Genomic DNA, 12855 nt, shown 5'->3' with positions numbered 1-12855 from the left:
TGATCAATTCACTTGCGATTATTGCTAGCGGCTGCTCCTGCTTGCCTCCACCCACCCCCGGGAGCAGACATTTGCTCGGCAGGAGAGATTTCACTGTCAGCACTGTCTGTGTTGATGTGGAAACCATTCAAATTTCTTTCCTGCAACCTGTGGCTGTAGGAAAGAAATTTGCACCGTCTATGGCCGCCATTCATTTGTTTTACCACATACAGTAAAAATTTGGTGTACATATGTCTCATTTATTATTAATCATTTAAAGCAATAATAGCAAAAAAAACACAACACATACAGTATAAAGGAGTTGTTCAGTGATATTAACAATATAGTCAACATAAGGCAACAAACCCAGCATATTTTTTTCAAGGCAGTTAGCTATGTAATTATAAAAAGTTGCCACTTCAGTAGCAGATTTAATGATGTATTATTCAAAATTCCAGGATCAGGCAGGATTAGACGTTGCTACAGGATCCAGAATCAGAGTTTATTCAGCATCAGTGAACAATTTGACAGTCATGGAGCAGCTTTCCTTTGATATCTGAGACATACTGCAGAACAAATAATACATTATTAATCAGCAGATGATCTCCAAACAGTGCATCACTTGCTCATTATCAATTAGCTGATGTAGAGAAACAAGACAGTGGCTTATCACACCGATACTCCAGGATTATATCGTGTATCAGAGAAAGGTTGGCTTGGGGGAAGCATTTAAAATTGTATTCATAGTTCCACATCATCCATAACCATAAAATCAGATTTAAATTCTGCTTCTCCTTTGATTCATGCAAGTAACCCTTTTCTTTCTGATAGCATGGTTATGCATTAAAAAATGAGACAGAATTATTGTTTGCAACAGTTTTGTGATGCACTGGTCACCAGCCAGTGACTTGTGCATTCCACCTAAACATCAAGCTAAGAAAATTGTTGCTAGATAAAATATATGGATCATGGGGCAACTAAATCAAAAGTTAAAAATAACTCCCCCCACCCTTTAAAAAAAGAAAAAAAGTTAAATATAATATATGATAACTCTTTCACACTATCCTACACCTAAACCCCTTATGTGGTCAGCATGTAGGGGGTTGGACAGTTGGCACTTCCTCCATGTTCCCCTCCTCATTGGATGCCAAATGTGGGTGACTAAAGAAGGCCTACCCTAGGGTGGGTTATTTTCGGATACTCTAGGCACTTTATACATTGCAGTCTCCTACACATGGGGCACCTTTGCTTATACAGCTGACTTAAACTCTAGTTGACTCCCTTGATGTTGTTGTACACTACCACGGTCACTATTGGAGTTAGGAGGAACAAGCTGAGCCAATGCCCTCTCCACCTGTACAGCTTATCCCCACTACCTCACTCCAAGTAACAGAATGGGGGCTCACCATGAGCCTAGCATGGGCTCTATGCGCACACTCACTTGACTCTACTTCTCCCTCACCTATGCACAGGTTGAGTGCCTCCATGGTGCTGATCTCCTCCCTTTGCTATGGGAGATGGACCTGTTCAAGGAGGCAGTATTAACAACAACTCCTCCTTCAACAGGCTTTCCCACTTGTCACATGTATACACTTACAACTAGACATGTGCATAACGAAACATTTTTGTTTCATTTAGATTCGTTAATCTATTTATTTTGTTTTGTTAAATTCGGTTGATTCGTTTGATTCCTTTTCAGAATTTGTATTCAGAATTAGTTTCCTTCATTATTTAGAATTTTCTTCGATTTACACGATTTTTTTTTTTTATTCAAAATGATCAAACCTGTAAATTTTTGAATCAGCCGAATCGAAAAATTTCTAATTTTTTGATTAGAATGCGGAAGCCGAAATGGTTTCTTACATAGATAAAATTTACAATTGAGGCAAAAAAGTTCTATATTTCTTTCTTCAGACCAAAGATTATTCTTGTTCCTCAAGGTCTAAAAGCCCTTCAGGTGCTTTTTTGAAAAATCCAAGAAGATTTTAATGTGTTTTGCAATTAGGAGAGGCTTCTGTCTTCACCTATACACTCAACCATAATAAGGGCCACATCACTGGAAGCCTGCAGTGATAGTTGTCGTTCTCGAAAATTGTCCCACCTCAGTCAGAGTGACCAAACACTTGGTTTTTATTTATACACTATGATCTTGTTTGTATTAATAAGCTTATTCAAAATACTTGAAGTGTTTTAATTAATAAAAGTAATATCTTACTTTCAACGTTTTACTATGTACAATACTGTGCAGACGTTTTAGCCAGCTGAGAAAAAAATCATGTCAAGTATAAATGATTTCAAATATATTTATATACACAGTATTTTACTGGTTTCTTTTTATCAATTTTTACACGTGCAATGTGAACAAACAAAAGAAAAATCTTCACCCAATGATTAAAATCAATCTTTCAATCACCTTTGGCTTAAAAAAACAGCAGTATTGCGAATTGGTACACTAATAAGACAGATTGGGGGTTATTTACTAAAGGAAACTCCACTTTGCACTGAAAGTGCACTTGGAAGTAAAGTCGCTGTAGATCCAAGAGGGACATGCAAGGAAAATAAAAAAACTGCATTTTAACTTGTACGTGATTGGATGATAAAATCAGCAGAGCTTCCCCTCATTTCAGATCTACCCCTTAGATTTAGAGCGACTGCACTTCCAAGTGCACTTTCAGTGCAAAGTGGATTTGCCTTTCATAAATAACCCCCATTGTCTTTGATTTCAGCAATATGTTTGCAGTTTAAATTCCCTTTCAAATTCAAATTGAATTCGATTTGAAATTAGATTTGAATTTCGGAAATTCAGGCAAATTTAATTTCGTTATTCCAAGAATTCAGTAAAATTAGTTTGTATGTAAATCGGAGATTCTGGTACATCTGAAACTCTAAATAACAAAAAATTCTTCCGAAATGTTATTTGTAACTAAACAAACCACACATGTCTACTTATGACAGGCTGCAAGTGAAACCTTCATTACCCTTGGTAAGCTTGTGTTTTCACACTATATTAACTCCTATTAAGCTGTCTTCATTCCACAATGTGCTTAACTGACGTGAGGTGTAGACTGTGTTTGTCAGTTACTTTCATTACTCTCCTTGAGAAACTTCAGACCAGGCAAGGACAAAGTTTCAAAAACTTTACTGAAAATTCGCAACATACATAACAGAATGCACAGTCTCTAGCTAGCATCCCTACTCCCTAACTCTGGCTTGATGGCTGCCCCAGCATACCTGCATAAGATAGAGTCCATTATGGTAGAGATCCAGATCTGGTGTCTTTGGGCGAGTTGTAGGTCTCAGTGGTCCCGTGCGCTGTAGAAGGCAGTATGGCTGTATGAATGGACTCCGTCAACAGCAACTTGCCTTGTATTATGTGCACCCTCTTGCACTCTGAATCAGACCCCTGTCCCATTTTTAAACAGTACAGATACAGTGGGTCCAACCCAAGAAAGCCTGCCAAGAAAGAACTGGGAAACATTAACAGTAACCCTCCTGGCTGAGGCAGTATAGAACTCAACCTGCTTACAAGCATTTCAAATGAAACAACAATAAAACAAATAAAAAAAATATTTTTGAATGCAGCGCTAAATCATAATAAGCTAAAACGATTATAATACATGTAAATACAATACAATGTAAAATACAAAAATGACAATAATACTGTGCATACAATAATAATGCAGTGTTCACAAATATGTGAAAAAATACATAAATAAAATCCACCTAGGTCCAAGTACAAATGAATGTCTATTAGTATCAGTGAATGTGCATATAAACTATAAGACCCCATTCGCAGGGGGAGGAGGGGAAAAATCCATTATTCTCAATGGAGATGGTTCACATCTCCACTCCAAGTCGCCTGAAGCCCTACGCCTGAAGCTCAAACAAGTTCCGGACCCTTTTTTGTCGCGCGAATCGGGCTGATTTGGGCGTTTTTCTTCTTTTAACATTGGTGACCTTTTGCCCTGCACAAATTCGCGGCAAATCGCGGTAAAAAAACGCGGTAAAAACCGCCGCGAATCGCGGTAAAAAAACGCCACAAATCGCGGTAAAAAACGCCGCAAAAAACGCTTCAAAAACTACGCTCAGGTGTGAATGCAGCCTAAATATCCACACAGTTTCCCCAGTCAAGGTGCACTAGATCTTTGCATTCACTGGTGTCCATGCACAAATGTCTCCACAATATGAACACATCCTTGTGTGAACCCATTCCACTGGACTGGTATTCTTCTATATTTGACTTAAACTAACATATATTAGATAGGGGCTCTAAGAATTGAGGCCCTAGCTTGGACTAACTGATTTATCTTTGAGAATAGAGTTTGGCAGGGATAGTGGCGTAACAACGGAGCCGATGCGTGTGCCTGGAGGCCACGATGTCCACCAGGCATCTGCAATCACTCCTGAGAGAGACAGAATGGAGATCTGTCAATGTAAACAAAAGTATGAACAGCAACTGGTCTCCTCCTTCAGACAGTCCCCCCCCCTCCCAGTTAGAATCACTCCCTAGGACACACATTTAACCCCTTGACTTCCCCCTAGTGTTAACCCCTTTCCTGTCAATGACATTTATACAGTAATCAATGGCTATTTTTAGCTCTCTTGCTGTATAAATGTCAGTGATCCCAAAAAAGTGTCAAAAGTGTAAGATCTGTCCACCACAAATATGTAGAAGAATACATATCGGCCTAAACTGAGGAAGAAATACATTTTTTTAAAAAAAATTTGGGGGGGGGGCATATTTATTATAGCAAAAAGTAAAAAATATAGCTTTTTTTAAAAATTGTAGCTCTTTTTTGTTTATAGCACAAAAGATTAAAACCACAGAGGTGATCAAACACCATCAAAAGAAAGCTCTATTTGTGGGAAAAAAAGGACGTCAATTTTGTTTGGGTACAGCATTGCACGATAATGCAATTGCCAATTAAATCGACACAGTGCCGTATCGCAAAAAATGGCCTAGTCATTAAGGGGGAAATCCTTCTGGGCCTTAAGTTGTTAAAATAAACTGAGAGCGCCACCTGCTGGCTGCATATGAAAATATAACAAATTAACACATACACATGGATGACCAGTGACAGTCAAGAATGATCGGTGCGGCGGGGACAGCTGTGAGCACCAATCCCCCTGCATGGTTTTTCAGCTGACAGCCGCGGGAGGGAGAGAAGGAGAAGCGGCTAATGAAAATCCATGCAGGGGGATCGGGGCTCACAGCTGTCCCCACCGCACCGATCATCTCCGACTATCCCCCGTGCCTTCCTCCTCCTCCTCCAACGCCGTGTTCTCCTCCAACACCCCCCCCCCTTCATCATTAGCCCCCTCCGTGTCCTCCTCACCTGGTCCGCTGTGTCTCCATGTCCTCCTCATCCGGCCTGCTGGGTCTCCATCTCCTCCTCCTCCGCCCCCTCGTCCCCCGCAACCTGCTTCCCTCCTCTCCTCTTCTGCGGGCTGCGGGGGGGGGGGGGGATCTGTCAGGATGGAGAGTGGAGGAACGTCCCTTAATTTTCTGAATGGGACATAGAAAGCATTCATTACCGATTGCTCTCTATGTCCTGTGATAACTGAGCAGAGTGAACTGTGTGTTACTCTGCTTCAATTTATGAATGGAGGGGGGGGGGGGGTGGGAAATACACAGAATGCCTCTGTCTTACTTGTGCATAAGATATGTAAATCACCTGTCAGTTCTCACCCCTGTGTGTCAGTTTTTATCTCACTGAAAAAAGATAAGAGGATTGCTCAGAGCTGGATTAACTCTTCGTGGCAAGACTGGGCACAGATGACATGAAATCCTATACTGTACAAGGTACAAGCCTTAATTTTTTTTTTAAATGGTTTTACATCCACTTTAATAGTGCAACAAATCATTTACATAATGTGATTAATAGTTCATATTTTGTGGTCACTAACTGTCTACCTCCTAGTGATAGCATTACAATTAATCAGTAGTTTATATAAACTAGAACGCAAAAAGGTAACACCTTAAAATAAAATTGAAATTGTACTATAAAAACAAGAATCCAAGTGTTCTGAACAGTGGTGTATTTTGTCAGAAAATTATACGTTAAGTTACATTTTCTTCTGCGAAGCTTATCACGAATGGCACATACAGCTGTCATCAGTAACAGAAAAGTGTGCGATAATTACTGTATTTAAGTTTCAGGCTTTTACTGTTGCAATTTGATACCCAGTGTTGGAATAAGTTCCAATAATGTGAGGCTGCAGATAATGTTGCTGAAATGGTAAAACGGGGACAAACATATTGTACTTCTAAAAGAAAACACAGTCTTAAATGGAATATTCAAACTTAAAGTAGACATGCACCTGAAAGACAATATGAGTGTACCTGGCTTCAACCAACTTCCGCTACCACAACTGAACATTTATTTTAATTTAAAGTGATTGTAAACGATTACTTTGTAAAAAAAAAACAACCCAATCAGTTTGAAATAGAAATGAAAGGCAAAACATTTGTGTATACATAAAAAATAAAATCGAAATATCTTTTTTTCCCCTTTTTTTTTAAAGCGATCACATTCCCTCTGTTCTCAGCTGCATAAGAGCTGGGGGAGGAGAAGCAACAGCACACTGAACTTCACAGTGAATGTCTGTGGAGCGTGGGCGTGTCAGGACAAATCTGATCATTGGTGGCGAGGAGGCTGAGTTCACAGCATAGCTAGAGAACTGACTACGGTGTGTTTTGCCTGCTTAGTGTGGTCAGTTGTTAATAGGAAAGCAGAGGGACCATCAGGAAGACCAGGAATTTTACACAAAGGGAGCAATACAAAGAGAACAGGAGACTTCTTTCATATAAGTACATAGTACAGCGGGCACATGTCAGGAAAAGGAAATGCTAGGGTAACAAACACTTTAAGTTCTTTTTTTTTCTCACCGAGTGAGAATGACATGCATAGATGGGCTATGCCAGGCTTCGGTACCTAGGTACATCTGTGCATGTGAGGGTTTCCATGTGCAAGCTCGCAAGGATAGCTCAGTGAAAAAGGTCAGGGGCCTCTGCTCTTATGCATGAGTGAGCACATCCCACTACATGCTCTGATGTGTCACAGGATCCTGCTAGGTCCTGAAAGCACCGCAGAGTCCTTTGGCGCATTTGCGCATGTACAGGACAATTAAATATAGCGACAGTGAAGATGGCAGGATTAGAAACCCTGCTAGGTCTCTATTGCTGATTGTGCCCCTGTAATACCTTGTACACACGGTCGGATAATCCGACTACAAAATCCGTTGGATGTTTTCCGACGGATTTTGGGCCAAACATGTCTTGCATGCACACAGTCACACAAAGTTGTTGGAAAATCCAGTCGTTCAGAATAAGGTGACGTAAACTACGTAAGACGGGACTATAAAGAGGGCAGTAGCCAATTTCTTTTGTCTCATAATTTATTCTGAGCATGCGTGGCACTTTGTCCGTCGAAATTGTCTACATACGATTGGAATTTAAATGATCAGATTTTGTTGTCGGAAAATTTTAGATCCAGCTTTCATACTTCGTGTGTCAGAAAATCCGATGGAAAAAGTCAGATGGAGCCCACACACAATCGTATTTTCAGACAACGCGATCCGACCGCACATTTTCCGTCGGAAAGTCTGACCGCGTGTACAGGGTATTAGGGAGTCACCTTCTAGTATTGTATACCATTATCACCAAGAGTGAAATAAAACATCCCAAATTTTGGGTTTTGTAACAGGAATAGAGGGTAAATTCTCCAATGGGGACACTGGTTCTGGTGACCATACTGACCACCAGGGATCCCATCACTTTGTCGGGATTTCCTCTTACTTTCTGTTTTGGCAATGGGTCAGGAAATGAAAAGAAATCTCTGCAATGGGACACAGATAGCAAAACAAATCTGACAGAGGTTATAACCCTCCCTTAGCCAAAATGAAGTTCTACTTTAAATTCCAAACCTCGAAGGATGATTTTCAAGGGGCTTAACTTTTCTGAAAGGTGAAGCTCTTAGGGCGCGAGTTGAGTATCTTCATTTAATATGTGTTTTTTTTAGGTGAATGAAAGTTATGCAAAGAATATATATAAAAAAAAATATTTATAGTGGTCCTCTGCGGTACTATAAGTGAACTTGATAAAAATAAAAATACTAAAGTGGAAATGCAGCAAAACCTAATAGTGTTCACAAGTACACCAATAAAAATCAATTAAAATTACAGTGATTTTGGGCATAATCTAGCAATCCAGCATCAATCAAAAATTGTTGAATTATTGCAATAATGTGAAATAACGTTCAATAAATGTTCATACAAATATTGACACAATATAGTTGAATAAGTGCAAAAAAAGTCCATAAGTAGAAGTAATCCAGTGATTCAAGAGTGTAGATGAAATTTCGAAAAAACTTGACAATTTATCCAATTAGTGAAACCGCTGACAGCACACCAATGTTCTCACAGAACTCTCACCTCAAGGGCATAGGTTAAATGCCTTTATAAATCCAATGGGAACAGTAAGTTTCACTTCCAGGATCCAGGAACAACAGCAAGATATTACAGATCAAAAGATTCCACCCCTTGTAACCAATATTATGATCCACATGTAAGGTAAATTAGCCTCTAATAGTGTATTACCATAATAAAAAGAATTTATTGAATAAAATACCTGTTTACATGAAAGCAGCAGGAAGTGCTCCAAAACAGAGACAAACACTCAACTTTTCATGCCACCTCGCATGTCACTTCCGGTCTGCGGTATACTCCGGCCACGCCCTACGCGTTACGTCACGTCACGTGACTTCCTCAGGGAACCTGATTGGCTGTTGTATGATTCTATTTATATCGTCCAGACAGGAAGTGTATTTGATGCCATTTTGAAGAAGCCCATTGCCTTGAATAGAGATAACAAGACGGCGGCCATTTTCCCTAAGATTGAATGTCACCTAATGTAATTTTAATAAAGCTAATTAACATAAATAAACAATACGGCATCGGCCATTTTGACTCAAATGGGTGTAATACTTATGCCGCGTACACACGTATCAGACTATCCGGCGGAGAAGAACAGAAGGCCAGAAGACAGCGGCGACAGAAGACCGGGCAACCACTTGTAAAAGAGCTAGAAGAAGGCACGGTGGCCCAGCAAGAAGAACCGAAGAGGGGGACAAGACCCCCGAAGTAGTCGGAAGAAGAGGGCGGCGGCGAAGAAGAAAGTCGGGCTCCTCCACTAGTAAAAGAGCTAGCAGAAGATAGCGGAGGAGTCCGGCGAGAAGACCACCGAAGACGGAAGAAGACCCCCGGAGCTGTGCAATAAACTATTTTAACCCTTGTGTGTGTTGTGTTTTTTTCAGTTTTTTCACAGGGGAATGGGTAGGGGTACATTGTACCCCATACTCATTCACATAGGGTGGTGGAGCAGGATCCGGGGGTCCCCTTATTAAAAGGGGCTCATGGATTCCGATAAGCCCCCCACCCGCAGACCCCGACAACCAACGGCCAGGGTTGTCGGGAAGAGGCCCTTGTCCTCATTAACATGGGTGCACCCCCCCATGTTGAGGGCACGCGGCCTGGTACGGCTCAGGGGGGGGGGGCGCTCGCTCGTCCCCACCCCCTTTCCTGGCCGGCCAAGTAGCGTGCTTGGATAAGGGTCTTATATGGACCCGTTTTTTTCGGCGTAGGGATTCCCCTTTAAGTCCATACCAGGTGACGGGACCAGCGACGCCTTCTTCGCTGGTTCCGGCTACCTTGAGCCGCGCTCAAAATGAGCGGACTTTCCTCCGGGCGGGAAAAGTCAGTTCATTTCAAAAGTACGGCGGACTAGCACACACACGGCCGTATTGTCTGCCGGACTAGCATACACACGGCCGTATTGTCCACCGAAATGCAATTTCGGCAGACAGATTGAAGTGCAAAACTACAATCTTAGTCTGCAGGACTTTTGGGTAAAAAAAGTCCGCCAGAGCCCACATACGGGCGGATTGTCCGGTGGACTTGAGTCCGCTGACTTTTCCACCGGATTGTTTGATCGACTTGTATGAAGAGGCTTTTAAATGCCAGTCAGCATACCAGACATTTGCTGCCTATATATCCAACAATTTCACATGCTAGAATAAGTTTCGCTAAAATATTAAGACCAAATCTTTATTAGTTAATTAAAATCTTAGGTTAATCGGGTGTACTGATGAAACTAATTGAACATGACTCCCTAGATGCACCAAAGTTCTCATTAAAATGGGGATATAATAGCAGACCATATAAAGATGGACGAGTGGTATTCAAAAGATTTTTTTTAAAGTTAATCCAGATAATTACTAAAATGTGTTGCACACCGGAAATGAAATGTGAGGTTTACATGTAGGCTTTCCCTTGCAGGTCTGAAAAATAAATGGGCAGCGGGTTTACTCCCGCTTTAATCAAATTAAATAATTACTGATGAAACAATTAAGATCAAAGTCTACATTCAACCCATCAGGTGCAAACGTTCTCATCTTATGTATCCATTTTGATTCTCTCTGACTTAAAGATCTAACTTTATGATCGCCTCTCCATGATTTATTGTATCTCTCTATTCCCCAGAATGATTAGTTTCATTAGTATGCCCGATTCATCAGTATGCCCAATTAACTGCTTGCCACCCTCGCACTGTCAAATGATGGTGGAGCGGTGCAGCTCTTGTTCTGAGACACCGTCACATGACGGCAGCCCAGAACGGCTGCTCTCCTGTGCCTGCAGGAGCGCACAGCGTGGTGATCGTGGCCGTGCCGTGTTGCTGGGACATGGAGTGACCATGATCTGTGTAAAGAGCCGCTTCCTGGGCTCTTTAACCATGTGATCGGCTGTGTCCAATCACAGCCAGTCCCATATAAACACGGAGATGCCGGTAATCGGCTCTCCTTGCATCACACTGACAGACTGTGAGGAGAGGAGAGCTGATCAGCGGCATGTCCTCACAGGAGGACATCCAGGGATATAATCAGGGCATTGATCATCAGTGCCCTGATTACAATAAAGAAATAAAGTGTAAAGTACAGTGCCTACCAATGCCAGCATACAATGCCCACCAGAGGCAGAAATCAGTGCCCACCACTGCCCACAAGTGCCACAAATCAGTGCCCATTAGCCATGCCAGTCAATGCTTGAAATCTGTGCACCTATCAGTGCTGCCCATCACTGCTGTCCATCAATGCCCATCATTGTCGCCCATCAGTGCCACCCATCAATGCCCATCAGTGCCCATCTGTACCACCTATCCATGCTGCCTATCCTTGCCAACCAGTGCTGTCTATCAGTGCCCGCCACTGCCGCCTATCAGTGCCCACCAGTGCCGCCTATTAGTGCCCATCAATGCCACCTAACAGTGCCCGTCAGTGACGCCTATCAGTGCTCATCAGTGCCACACATCAGTGCCACCTATCAGTGCCCATAAGTGCGGCATATTAGTGCCTCCTCATCAGTGCCCATAAGTGCCGCCTCATCAGTGCCCATAAGTACCACCTCATAAATGCCCACCAGTTCAGCCTATCAGTGCCTATCGGTGCCACCTCCTCAGCATACATCAGTGAAGGCGAATAATTACTTAGTTACAAAATTTACTGACAGAAAAAAGAAAAACTTTTTTTTCCAAAATTTTTGGTCTTTTTTTTGTAAAAAATAAAAAAAAAACCACCAGTGATTAAATACCACCAAAAGAAAGCTCTATTTATGTGAATAAAATGATAAAAAATGTGTTTGGGTACAGTGTAGCATGACCGCGCAATTGTCATTCAAATTGCGACAGTGCTGAAAGCTGAAAAATGGCTTGGGCAGGAAGGGGGTGTTAGTACCTGGTAGGCAAGTGGTTAACCTATTATGTGGAAGCTTTTATATATATTATTGTATGTATAATTAACTAATAAAGATTTGGTCTTAATATTGCAGCGAAAACAAATTCTAGCGTGTGTAGCGCCCACCACTTTAGGTGGGTGCTATTAGTTTAGTAGTTAGGTTAAATTGCCAGTGCCTTACTGTATTTTGTACAGGCCTGGAGATTTGTTCAGGTTAGAGGGGGGTGTGACCACCCGTTCATCACCCTGGAAAACACTCCCTTGCTCTCCAGAGGAATCTTCTGGAGAGAAAGTGGGTCAGGTTCTGAAGGACAGGCAGTGTGTATGGGTCCTTGTCCAATTGTTAATTTGCTTGGTCAGTGACGGGGCTCATACATATACACGGGGGTCACATGTTCCCGGGGAGTTGTAGGCAGAAGATGAATGGATGGAAATAGGGGTAAATGAATGGAAGGATAAACAGATTTATGGATGGAGGGATGAATGGAAGGAGGGAGGCATGGATGAATGGAAGGAGGAAAGGGTGGATGGGGGGACGGATGTATGGAGGCACGCACTGACCTGTTTTTTTCTGAACCTGCCTCTTCCTCCCACTGCAGAAGTGGACTTTAGTGAAAACCCCCTCTCGTGCAGGGACTGGTCATCCTTTCTTTCTTTGCTGTGTCTCTTGGAGGTACACACCCCTGGCCTGTCTCTTCTGTTGGATGAGAGAGCTGGCTATAGCCGCATGGCCAATGTGGTGAAAATAGTCCCCCTAGAAGAAGAGCTGGGTGTCAATGGAAGAGGACCTGAATCCTCCCCATACTTATCTCCAGGATGATGGAGGGGAGGGGGATCAGGACTTCCCCATCACTCCCACTCTTGGAAGATCTCAACAGGTCACCACAGGCTGGAAGACATCCTGGAAGATGCCGGAGAGAGGGGTCAGTCACAGTGTAATATTCCCAGTAGGCAAAGGAGAGTCCATGTAGTATGGCAGCGCATCTCGGAGCCAGGCATCCTACATTCCTCTCCTATGGGGGGACACATCCTGGGTCACCCAGATAAGAACCCCTGAGATCCATGTCAGCTGTGTCAATGTCAGATGAGG

Source organism: Lithobates pipiens, unplaced genomic scaffold, assembly GCF_037356315.1.
Source record: "Lithobates pipiens isolate NorthernLeopardFrog02 unplaced genomic scaffold, aLitPip1_a1.2 Scaffold_3, whole genome shotgun sequence".
In the NCBI taxonomy this organism is placed as follows: Eukaryota; Metazoa; Chordata; class Amphibia; order Anura; family Ranidae; genus Lithobates; species Lithobates pipiens.
The sequence above is the reverse complement of the archived record's forward strand: the minus strand, read 5'-3'. Positions refer to the sequence as shown.